The following is a 13,626-nucleotide window of genomic DNA, read 5'->3' as shown; positions in this document are numbered from 1 at the left end:
TGCGCTGAAGTCCGCCGAGGTCCGCTGGAGTTCACTAACCGATGTATGTGAGTGATTGATTTTGCGACACAATTCGTTTGTTAAATTCCACGGTTTTTCCAAATTCGACCACGCCCCCGATTTCTGTCGCGTGAAAGCCGGCGCCGATGCGCCACAATCCGATCGTGTGCGCCGAAATCCCGGGGCACTTCTCCACAAATCGGAAAAATTTGGCAAACCCGTCGGAAAAAAATTATTCAGACTCTTGACACAGTTAATGGAAAAGAGAGATTCAATTTCTTGGTAAAACATCAGGCAGACTGCAAGGGTGGCTTCATTAGTAGCTATATTTATGCATCTAAGGCTACATACACCTCAATGCGCCATGAACCACAAGACCGTTTGCCTTTTTTTCGGGGATTGCACAGCGTGGACAGGTATATAAAAGGTGTCTGTGCTGGGATTTTGGCATTTTTCCATGCGACACAAATTGGGGGGAGGCCGTCGGACAATCCGACTGATTTGGACTGAGTGCCGTATTTAACTTTCAAATTGTGTCACAAGGTCAAGCACTTAGATGCACCAGGAAGAAGAAGGTGAACTCCATCGGACCTGAGCGGGGAAGCGACACATGCAGGATATCAGGCGCACGATCTTAGTGAATCGTGCCACAGTGCGTTATCGTCAGACAATGAACTTTCTGTGAACTCCGGGGACGGGGTAAGTAAATGTGCCTCAATGTCCTCACCGCAGGTATCTGATATCTATTGACAATGACCTCTACAATGCAGCCAACAAATCATACAGCCCGCTCTCGGCACTAGCACACAGCAGTGTGCATGTAGCCTTACTGTCATTGCTTCACTTTTTTTTTAAAGATCATAGTTTGAAGGTAAAGCGTGTGACCTCCAAGCATTAGTCGAACATAATTGGTATGATCATATGTTAGTGTCTTCATCATCTTAGGTTCTGTTCACATAGATAGTATGGCTTTGCTTTGAGACATATCTCAAAGGGATATTCCCACAAAGACAAGTTTCTTATATACACTCAGGGTAACAAAATAACACATTCTCTAATTCACTGTTATTAACAAAAATACAGCATTTCACAGATATAAATCCAACCTGACTCTATCAGTCCTGGTGTAAACAATTTCAGTTGCCCCTAGCCACGACCTTGTAACTTCTGACTTAGGGTCAGGTGGTCGCCATCTTGGATTTCTGTGTGACGGCCGTGCTTGCTGAATTTCTGTTTTTCTGCACCCTGCAGAGCCTGTAGCTCCGCCCAATGCAGTGTAGTGTCGTGAAGGGGATCACGTCAGGACGGGTAATTAAATGTGGCTCAATGTGTCTGCTTAGAGAGGCCCCGCCCACACCCTGGAATTTTTCACTGATCAGTGATAGGAGCTAAAACAGCAATAAAGCTAAGTAAAATTGTAAAGTAAGGGGTTAAAATGATCTTTATTCTATAAACATCACTAGGGGATTGAGATTTGAGAATTTTCTTTTGTGGAAAACCACTTTAAAGGGAACCAGTCAGCAAAAATTTACCTAATAAACCACTGACAGTATGTCGCCAACCAGCTCAACACCTTCCACATCATGTTTCTCTCATGGCCCAGTGTGGTGTCATCATCCAGAAAATAAATTGAGATGTAAATTGGTAGTATAAAGTCAAAGATTTTTACACTAAAGTCAAGCTCTCTCTTCCTGAGAAAGCCCTTTTACTGTAATTGATGCTCCTGCATCCAGAGACATCACTAACCAGATCCCCTGAAGTCTGATGCATGATGTCAATCACAGCGGAGGAGGCTTTCAGAGATCCCACCTTGACTTAAAGGGAACCTACCACCACAAATCTACCTATAAAGGTAGATCGGGTGGTAGGTGGATCAATGGGACGTGAGGATAGCCCTTTTAAGGGCTAATCCTCACGTTCCCCGCAATTTTTTGGTAACTTTTATGAAACGTTTATACTAATTTTATTATGCGGCTACTGGGGCGTGGAGTAGCCGCATCTGAGGTTACACGAGGCGGCTACTCCACGCCCCAGTAGCCTTTTTTCTCCTCCTACTTACCATCTTCGGCTACGAGCAGCTGCGCGCCCTCGTCCAACGATCCTGCCGTCTGCGCATGTGCCTGTGCAGCCCCGGCTTCGGAGCAGTGACCACGCGGGCCTGCTGTTCTGCGCATGCGCAGACTTCCGGATCGTTGGACGAGGGCGCGCAGCTACGAGCAGCTGCGCGCCGAAGATGGTGAGTAGGAGGGGTAAAGTGGCTACCGGGGCGTGGAGTAGCCGCCTCGTGTAACCTCAGATGCGGCTACTCCACGCCCCAGTAGCCGTATAATAAAATTAGCATAAACGTTTCATAAAAGTTACCAAAAAATTGCGGGGACGTGAGGATTAGCCCTTAAAAGGGCTATCCTCACGTCCCATTGATCCACCTACCACCCGATCTACCTTTATAGGTAGATTTGTGGTGGTAGGTGCCCTTTAAGTGTTAAACTCTCCGCCTCCTTGACTTTATACAACCAATATACAGCTCACTTCAAAGTTAATTTTCAGATTGATGCCATCACACTGGGTCATGGAAGAAACAAAAACTAGAAGGTGTTACAATATACTAGAAGGTGTTACAATACACTGGTAGTGGTTTATTAGGCCCATAACTGATGATTGGTTCCCTTTGAAATCATCACATATCTCCCATTATCACACAATGCATACTTAGTAATAACCTAAAAAACTCCTTCCCACAACGATATAATATAAGGTACCATCAGAGACGTCATGCAGGTAATTCATGTGGATAGTGGTTGAGATTTCACTATTTACTCTTTAGTAGAGAATGTAAAACACATATAGAAATATAAGAAATTCAATCTAGTTTATAAAGTGTCATTATATGGAAAAATGGTGTGAAGCCTTGGTTGCCATCAAGAGTCAGTAAAATGGTCCATGCCTTACATCAGGATGAACCACGTTACACAATACAAATGTTAGCGGCCATCCACTCTCTTTAGTCTGTGATCCATTGTACAATAGACCTCTGGTCCTGTGAGAACCAGCTGACTGTGGAAGAATAAGCCGATGTCCTAGCTCCATAATTTAATACCCATTCAGTGAAAGTGCTTTTGTGCCGATCCCTAATGGGCACAATGTCACTGCCTACTATATCTATGGGGTAGGACAAATTAAGTACAAATTTTAGCTTTGTTAAGGTATTTTCCTAAGCAACATCTCCTGGCTCTGCCCAGGCATTTTTACGAGGGTTGCCCTCTTCCTTTATGATCTTCCTGTCCCATGTTTTGCTTCTTTTTGTGAAACATCCTGTAAATCCTCATGGGAAAAACTGTTTGTGCAAGAAAGCAAAGATTTATGTCCACTTTTCAGCCTCACCTCCAGATGATGGGATTAGCACATGTTCATAAGCGGATGAGTTATAGAAAAATATTTCACTAATATTATCTCTAAGCAGAGCCCATAAAGTGCCCAAACATCAAAATATTGCCCAGTGCCCACTGACCGGCCTGACTTCAGTGGGAGAGGGATTTGGGCAGATTCCTAACTGAAAATCAGGGCCAAAATCCTTTGTGTGAATATACCCTTACACAGCATATTTAGTGCTCACTCACATCTATCTATGCAGAGCTAAAATATGAAGGAAAATGAGTTTTAGTGCCCCAATTACCAATCACAGTGTAGCTTTCACTTTCTACAGTGCTATAGGAAAAACAAAGCTGTGATTGGTTGATATTGGCAACAATTACAGTATTTCTTCTGGACCTTTCATTACCCTGCCTTATATACAGTATAGAGACAACCCCACAGTCCTCCCCAGCGGCGTAACTTGAAGCTGATGGGTCCCAGTGTAAAGTCTGTGCCAGGCCCCCATCTATAATATATGGTTTATAGTACTAGTCTTCTCATATGGGAAAGTGACACCTTATGGACCCCCTCAACCTCTTGGGCCCGGTTGCGACTGCACCTTCTGCACCCCCTCAAGTTATGTCCCTGGACAGGGTTGGTGCCAGCACTGGATATACCTGGGCAAGTTCCAGGGGCCCACAAAAGGCTGTAAATAAGGAGTCCATGGGGATTCAAGGGGCTGTATCTAATAAATCCAGAGGAGCTGAAGGGGGCTTTATATAAAATAACCATGAGGCAACTGTTTGGGATGATAACCTATGGAATATTTTAGTGAACAAGAAACTGTTTTAGTTTCAGAATTTTTAATGCCGCCACCGGGGTTCACTGCAAAGGGGTCTACTGAGGAGTTGTTGCTCAGGGGCCTACTGAAACCTGGCCCTGCCTCTGGACCTCCCTCTTATAGACCAGATACCGTTTACTTTCTTAGTATCAAAGTATTTTGTACTCTACTGTATGACTGCACAACCTAGCAAAGATATGCTTCCCTCTGTTGGCAGCTGCCATTAAAGGACTCCTGTCATCAGGTCTGTGTCACTTGTCCTGTCACCTCTACCTGTTGGAGCAGCTCACAAGGATCCCATCCCAGTCTTTATCTAGTTATTTCATACATTATTCATTGCAAAATCATCTATTTTGTATCATGTAAATGAGGCTGGTCACATGGTCAGAGGCAGTGATGTCACCCCTGTTCCCCCTCCCCTCTCCTCCCCCTGCTCATGTCTGTGTGTAATGTATAGTAAAGCATTGCTAGTGTGTGTGCTGCATCTGCTGACATGCTGCATCCTCCTTATATACAGGTGAGAGACACAGACATTAGCTACACATGAATCTGACATGTTCTGCTGTAACATGGCTGCCTGGAGCTGCTGTATCTTTCCTATACACACACACATGCACACACAGGCTGCAGGGGGCGTGGCCACCAGCACCAGGAAGCACATCATTATACAGCCTCACATCATTATACAGGCTGTCAGTCATGCACTGGGGGTGTGGCTGTGCCTCCCACTCATGAATAGAGTGGACAGCTTGAATATGCTAATGCTTCATTGGACATTTCACAGGTCATTTGCATACAGCTTTAGGACCTCATTGCTTAGGTTTACAGGCATGTAGAGGGACAATGAAGGGATAGAGGCAATGCTCTCTAATGGCAGTTTATGAAAATATATTTAGTTTAGGGGGGTTATTTTGCATGACGGGTTCTCTTTAAGGCTAGTCATTTCTTTTTGTCATACTTTCACTATACATGAAGGGGTTGTACCAAGGTTTAGTGTTATCTCTACAGGATAGAGGATTACAATCTGATCCGTTGAGACCCAACTGCTAGGAACTCCAATGACTCAAAATACACCCACATGACTCCTTGTTCCAGTGAATGGAACAAGGAAGGTTGATTATAAATGCAGGTTGGGAATTAGCATTAAAAAGGCTATCGGAACTTCTCATTAGGTGAAAATGATAAATCCTGATGACAGGTTCCCTGAAGAGAGCTTTTTCTACCATTGTTTTTTAAGAGGCATTTGACCAGAATAAATGAAAGAGTATACAGTACATAACCTTTACATGTGCAAGCTGTATGAACAAGCAGATGGTGGCACTTAGATCATCCAACCATATTAATGATGGATATTTTTCCAGCTTCTGCCTTGTACCCATTTATTTATCCTCTGGTCATTAAACGTAGGAGAAAATCTTCACGCATAAACACATTGTAAAGTTATAAATCTAAATGTAGAGGTATTAATTCTACACACATAGCTACTAGGATGTAAATGGCTTAGGTCTGTCACATCACTGCCCACTTTTGAGATATGAAATCTGGACATTTTGATAATAATTCTTTATTTATATGGCGCACACATATTACGCAGCGCTGCACAGAGCTCGCCAAATCGGTACCTGTCCCCATGGGGCTCACAATTTAATCAACCTACCAGTATGTTTTCGAGTGTGGGAGGAAACCGGTGGACCCGGATGAAACCCACGCAAACACGGAGAGAACATACAGACTCTTTGCAGATGTTGATAGTACTTGAACCCAGAACCCCATATGGTACTAGAATCAGGCTTAATGGGGAATGGAGGATGAGTCTCTTCTGGCTGCTTTTAAACTGTGGTTTCGGGACCATTGGAAGACCTTCACAGGTCCTCAAATGGCTTTTATGTTTAAGTGTATTAAAAGCAGGAACAGATGTACATGGGTGTCATAGGTCAAAGTCTTTCTCTGTATAAAATTTGGTGGGTGGTTTGGGTTGCCATGGGCCCCCTAGAAGTTTTAGTCCCTGGGCTACCTCCCAAACTGGCTATATTATAATCCACTGCTGCTATTTTTACTGGGTGTCTCCTGGAGATTCCAGGAGAGAAGACAAGTATACAGGCAGTCCCCTACTTAAGGACACCCGACTTACAGACAATCCATAGTTACAGACTGACCCCTCTGCCCACTGTGACCTCTGGTGAAGATCTCTGGATGTTACTATAGTCCCAGGCTGCAATGATCAGCTGTAAAGTGTCTACAATTAAGCTTTATTGATAATCCTTGGTCCAATTTGAATGTCCAATTGTCACTGGGCAAAAAATTTTTTTGTCTGGATCTACAATTGTAAAATATACAGTTTCGACTTACATACAAATTCAACTTAAGAACAAACCTATGGAACCAATCTTGTACGTAACCTGGGGTCTGCCTGTATTCTAAATATAAAGGATGTGTTTAGAAACACCAAAGCCAAGAAACTATCTTCTGTCTGGTAGGTTTATCCTAACTGAAATAGAAAAGTAGAATAAATGTCTTCTATTCGTACAGAAGTCACAGCCCACTATACTGCCGTGGTATTTTCCAATCTCTTCTTCTGTAGACAGCTGTTTTTTGATATCTTAGTGAAGCACCTCCTTTCCCCAGAGAGGAAGATGGGCCTGGTGCCTCAGCATGGAAGGGCTAACACAAATATGAGGCCAATTTCCTTCTTACATGTACTTACATTTTTCACGATAAGCTGCACAATACAAAATGTTCAAATAGGAAAACATGTAAGAGCAAGAGAAGTCATTCAACAGGAAAAGAAATTGGCCGCGTGTACTGTCTGTGAGCAGCAATGGTTGAGCTTGCCAGAACAGGAAGCTATCCTGAACTGGGTTAGGCGCTATGTGGTGATCCATAGACACGTAGAAAACATTCATTTGAGAAAAACATGTATAAAAAAAAAAGAATGTGACAATTCACTGACAGCAAGCAGAGATATTGAAATTAGTGAGGAACCAGAGCAAATGGAGAGTAGAAATACAGTAAAAAGTTCCAAGCCAGCCTTTTATTTCATAATAAAGAAAGAGAAAATAGAGAAAATGACATATCTGAATACCTCATTAAGTAATGGGTGAGGGGAGGGCTTATCTTTAATGCTTGGTCTAGGAAATGGCCACCATATTGGTTTCAAAGGCACATTTTTCCAATAGGAACTTTGCCTTATAGCAGTGATGGTGAACCTTTTAGAGACTGAGTGCCCAAACTACAACCAAAACCCACTTATTTAGCCTGATGTGCCAATGTGCCATATTAATCAGTAACTTATTGCTACCTGTTCTTCCATATCTTTTAATTGTATCTGCTCCTGAGGCCACCAATACAGTTGAAAGAAGGAGGGCAAATTCAGACTATCATTGTAACTTCTCTCCAGGGTTTCTCTGTTTAGGAAGAATGGTGGGTCCAGCCGGAGGACCAAAAAGATAATGCACTTCTTTTAACACCTTCTCACTTTTGAAGCAGTTCCAACTTATGCAGCATCTCATAAGTTGCCTAGGACTGCAGGAAGATTTAATGGATTTGGTCCTGTTTGGTGAACTCTGTCCTAGGCTGATGGCCTGAGTGTCCATAGAAAGGGCTCTGAGTGCCACCTCTTGCACCAGTGCCATAGGTTCGCCATCACTGCCTTATATTATATCAAAAGCAGATATTTGATTGCACAATGAATATGGATTGTCTACATAATACAGTATTTTTATTTGACGGATGCACACTCAAAGTTTTGACTGTTTTTTTAGCGATTTTTTTTGCTTTTTGGCTCTATGGTGATATATCACAATGAATACACACTAATTGTTGCTTTCATTCTTTCAATCCGTCTACAGTTTAATATCTTCTCTTCATTCCATTCTATCCTTTACTCATCTCTGCATTTGACCACTAGACCAATGCATCTACTTTGTGCCAGTCACTGCCCCGGTGGTTTGTCCACTCAGCTTTCCAATTACATTCCCCCAAGGGATTTAAAATTTTCAAACCTGGGCCTGAAGAGTTGGTGGCTCAAAGTGGGCACACAGAGAGTCTCCCAGGCACAGAGTTTGCCAGACATGGCATCTTCCTGCAGTCTCAGGTAGTCCAAGTAGTGCCCTGCTATTGTAAAGTGACCCATCCTGTGCTGCTTGGTCCTGTCCAAAGAGTGAAAAGGTGTCGGATTGGAGCTTAAAGATTCTGGTAGCAATAAGTTTGTTACTGCCTAAACTGCTGTGTTGGCACTTTGGGAAAAGCTAGTGTTTTTTTGAGTCTCACTTTGGGCACTCGATCTCTGAAAGGTTCATCATCACTGTTGTATACAATTTCTGTTTATGGATTCATTTAATCAGGGATCCCCTTGTATGTTCTTAATGGGACTGTAATGGAAACACTGGACTCAGGGACAACAGACAAGGCAGTGAACCCTAAAACTCTAGCCCCCACACCATCCCTGCCTGCTTGCCGCAGCATGTCTTAGGTGATAAAAGAGAACCTCAAAGAAGATCCCTCCCTACGCTAAAGTCTGAACACAAAATAAGACAAACGACACAAAAGGATGGTCAGCAATCTGGTTCACAACAGAAATAGCACATCAGGCACATAATTGCAGATACAAGGAATAGTCAAGAATGAGAGCCAAAAATCATAAACAAAAAGTACAGAAGTAGGTAGAAAAGATACTTTAACCGGCTATGAGGATAGCACACATAGGATATTTATCTGAATAAGAAGTCTGCTCCAGGTGAAGGGGGCAGAACTCTGCAGATAGCTGGCCATGGTAGTTTCAATCAACAGCCCCACCACTAGAGCACTGTTCAGACTGCCGAGTGAAGTGAACTGAGTGATAGGAATTCAGCATCTTTTCATCCCGACCGTACAAACTGCATAAGACTTTGACACAGACGGTAACATAATAATACTAACTTGATGTCAGCCTCCAATATATCAATGTTGGGCAGGACAAGCTGAGCCCAGGAATGGGCCAGACGTTACAGGAACTACTTGCTAATTATTCATTAAGATGATGTTTCCCGTCTTTTACAGTTGTAAATATAATGTATTATTGCTATCATTTCCTTTGACTAACAAAAATCCACCTTTTGTCAATGAGCGGCAGGCTTTTTTTGCCTGGCCCTGCCCAGATTAGATAGTAAGTTCTGAACTGTTTGCAAGGCAAACAAAAGTGGTTCCCAGCAAGCGAGAGCAAGAAACCTTTAATCAGCGTAAAGTTCACAAGATTTCATTCTGGAAGATTTCCAGAAATTCCAAGCAAGATGCAGAGGTCATTTCTAATACTGTGCCGAACACAGAAATGAATGATTTAGTCTGCAGCAGGAGATCTGGGTATGGGGCACTAGAGCAAATCTTAGTTTCGCTATGGATTACTGTTACAATGTATCAGTAACACATCTTTGATTTATCTAATCCAACTATCAACACATATGTAGTATACAGCAGTGCCAGCACAATAATCCAACCTTTAGTTACCTTATAACAGGCCAGAACCAAACTTGCAATGCTCTAAATCAGGGTAGTCAGCCGTGGATATACCCATAACTCAATTCATTCAATTGGTTGGGTCTCCAGAAATCACGGGCCCATTGAGTATTGCGAAGCCAAATCTTCTAGACCATTTAAAAAAAAAAAACAAAAACAGCCTGGGAGACGTAAGTTGTTGATGTCAATACAGTTTAAAGCTAAAGTAACATTGGGAGCAGAGCTGTGTATTAGAAGGATCCCCTGAAGAAATAACAATGCTGAGGGCCCCAGATATGCCATATCCACCATTGAGGGTAATGTACATAGTGGTATAGAAATTTTCACCATTCCACGTATGCCACGCTGCATTCCACGTATGAGGCAATATATCTACATTGGAGAGATCAATTATTATAAATTCTGTACAATGTTTTTGGTGGCACACAATGATAATATAGTGGGAGTGTTAATATGTAATGTTGATATTAAATTTGCAACATTTGCAACAATCTTTTTACCGCAGAACCCAGGCTGGTCATTGGTTGGTGCCATGGAAATCCCCAGGTCAGAGATTTTATTAATTCTCTCTCTGGCTGGATTTCTGGGTCAGTGGTTTTTCTGTTTGCGTATAAGCTCCTGTCTGCAAACAGGTCAGGTCAGTGCTCCCCATATCAGCAAATTAATGTTATTGTTTGTATGATAAAAAGTTATTTTCCAATATACTTTCTGTATCAATTCCTCACTGTTTTCTAGATCTCTGCTTGATGTCATTCTATAGAAAGCTTCTATGTTCACTTCCAGACCAAGGTCACATAGGTTCACATCTCGTTAGTATCACAGAAAGTAATCAGAGCTGTCTGTTATAACTATCTGTGTACCTGCGGGACCATGCTCAGATTTCTGTCCACTGGAAATAAACATAAAATGACAGCAAGCAGAGATCTAGAAAACCGTGAGGAATTGATACAAAAAGTATATTGGAAAATTGTATAACTTCTTGTCTCAGTCTCTATTATTACACAGTATATTATTTTTATAGATAGTTTCATAGTTTCATAGTTTATACGGTTGAAAAAAGACACTTATCCATCAAGTTCAACCAAGGAAGGGATTGGACGAGGAAGGGATTTAGGGGAAACAATTCTATATAACATAACCATCAATGTTATTTAGGTTTAAAAAGGCATCTAGACCCTTCTTGAAGCTCTCTGCTGTCCCTGCTGTGACCAGCGCCTGAGGCAGGCTATTCCACAGATTGTATATACTATTGCCAGTACTCTGGGACATTTTGACACACATGCTCAGCGGTTACATTTTTGTGCTATACTGTTGTGTGCAGATCACTCTTGCTGGACTATTAAGTGTAACACAGAATAAACATACGTAAGGTAAAAATATATTTGCATTGATTCTTATACGCACAAGATTAACTGTGCTGCACATGTTACTTTCAAGTCTGATGTAGATTCTATTTGTTTGTGAATTATATAGGAGACACTTTTGCAATTAAGGAGCTTTATAGTTTCTGGCCTCAGTCCACATTCCTCCCAAGCTTTTTCACATCCGTGTTCAGCGCTACAATAGAAGCCGGTATGAGGGGTTTCCTTTCCTTCATTATACACATATGAGAAATCTACATCTTGATCTTCATCAATATAAACATTAATGGAGACTTACAGAGTCAAATATCTTTGCACGAAATTTATTGTGTGTGATTACTATTATGACTATTCATTTCCCAGATATAGTTCCAACATGTCTCTATCAGTCCTGGTGTACACAATTTTAGCTGCCCCTGGTTTCCGACCCTGTATCTTCTGACTTTAGGGTTTGTAGCCATCTTGCTTTTCTGTCTGACGCTGTGGAGCTGAGCCAAGCTCTTCTCTGCTCCATGCCTCTAGCCCCTCCCCCCTGCATTCCAGGAGGAGCTTACACACACACTCACACTGACTTCCTGCAACAAACAACAACACATCACATCATGAGCTACAAGCTAAAGGCAGATAGGTTCTTTATGGGGGGAAGGCCCATCAGATCTAACAGTGTGTGTATAGCTAACATGTAGCAGAGGTGGAGAGTTTCATTGTGTGAAATAGGCTTCTCATGGATCTCATCATCTCATCTCTGATCTGTCTCATCTCTCTTTCTATGTGTCAGATACTAATACAACGTTCAAAAGGTAAATGAAAGTGTATATAAACCTTGTACCCTGATAATCTAACCACATTGTCAGCTCACAGAACTAGATGGATCATGAAGTGTCTGCTTAGAGAGGCCACACCCTGGAATTTTACACTGACCATCACTGAGTAATAGGAGCCAGAACAACAATAACATTGAGTAAAATTGTAAGCTAAAGGGTTGAAAATGATCTTTATTATGTAAACATAACAAGAAGTATGATGGCGGCTACCCTTACATACATGAAACTCTATGGAGAAGGGAACTTCCATTAGCCTTCCCTATTTTGTTCCTGAGACCCTCTTCCAATATTGAAAGTCAGTCACAAGTGTGAACAGGGTCTTAGAATAAAGAAACATTACGTAGGTGGAAAAGGGTGTAACTTATGATGTTCCAAAATGTATTGCAAAGTAAGACAACCTATAGGTCATATAAAGATAGACAGAAGTCTTTAAGGGTCTCCACTCCATTTTCTGCATTGACTTTTCTAGAACAGTTACTATGTATTATATTACCTTTATAAGACTATCTGTTCATATCTAGGGCTGCAAACAACAGGTCCGCAATCTGTATTTTTTTGTCCTGTATGTCACTGGTGTGTGAGGTCTGCTTTTAAAAGGACTGCCTGTTATACACAAAGATGTGGTTCCCACTGCCCTGCCTGTGAGCTGACTGCCTGCGCTGCAAAACTCAGAGCAGGTCCTCATCCAATCAATGTTTGTGGCTTGCGGAGTCAGACATTGTGCCATGACTTATAAACAATAGCTAGCATATGGCAAAAAACTAACCGGGAAGATTTATCATGCTCCAGTGCTCATGTGTTATGAAATCCTCCCATCTGTGGTACTGCCTCTTGATGTATCTGGTGGGGTTTGCTGGCTGCAGCATGAATTTGGCGTAAAGGGGATGATAATCACAATGCCTGGTGATTTGCAAGGCATTGCGATTGTTTCAGGAATTCTATGCCAGTTTTCCGCAGATTTACCAATTGATCACGATTTAGATGCACCAAACCTCACAGTTTACAGTGCATGTCAAAGAACATGAGAATGATGAGATCTAAGGGACTGCCCAAGGAGCTTAGAGACACAACTGTGGCAAGGCACAGATCTGGCCAAGGTTACAAAAGACTCAAGGTTTTTAAGAGCACAGTGACCTTTGAAATCCTTAAAGGAAATCTACCTTCAGGAAACTACTTTTTCAAGGTGCAGATTTCCCATGGCTGCAGCATCTGCATCCCATTTTTGCAGCATTCTGGGATGCAGCTGCTGCAGAATTAAACTTTAATTCATCTTTATGCAAATTATTTTCAAAGCCTAGGGGAGCTCTGGGAGTGAAGGCTACTCCTTGCCCCCAAGGAGCTGCTACATACCCGCCTCCCCACGTCTCTTCATATTCTTTCTGTGCATCTTCGGCAGTAAGGAAGTTCTGCGCAAGAGCAGTAGCTCCTGTTTTAGTGCCGTAGATGTGCCTGACTCTTTTGAGCACAGGAGAGTCAGTTTGATTACAGCGGCAGGCACGCTCCGCTGTGACAACCTCCACTCACCTGGCATGCCAACCCTATCCACATGTCTTATACACATTGAAGCTAATGCTGGATTTGGCGCACGGATTGCGTGCTGGGTGGCGGAAGTTGTCGGAGCAGGCGTGTGTGCCCCTGTAACAGGCAGACAACGGTGTGGGAGCACAGGAGCGGCAGAGAAGGTAAGTACACACAGTACACCTGTATATTTTTAATACACTTAGACAACCCCCTTAACTTTTATTGTTTCTTTAATAAA

This window comes from Engystomops pustulosus, chromosome 2 (genome assembly GCF_040894005.1).
Source record: "Engystomops pustulosus chromosome 2, aEngPut4.maternal, whole genome shotgun sequence".
Taxonomy (NCBI): Eukaryota; Metazoa; Chordata; class Amphibia; order Anura; family Leptodactylidae; genus Engystomops; species Engystomops pustulosus.
This window is presented reverse-complemented; position numbering follows the sequence as displayed.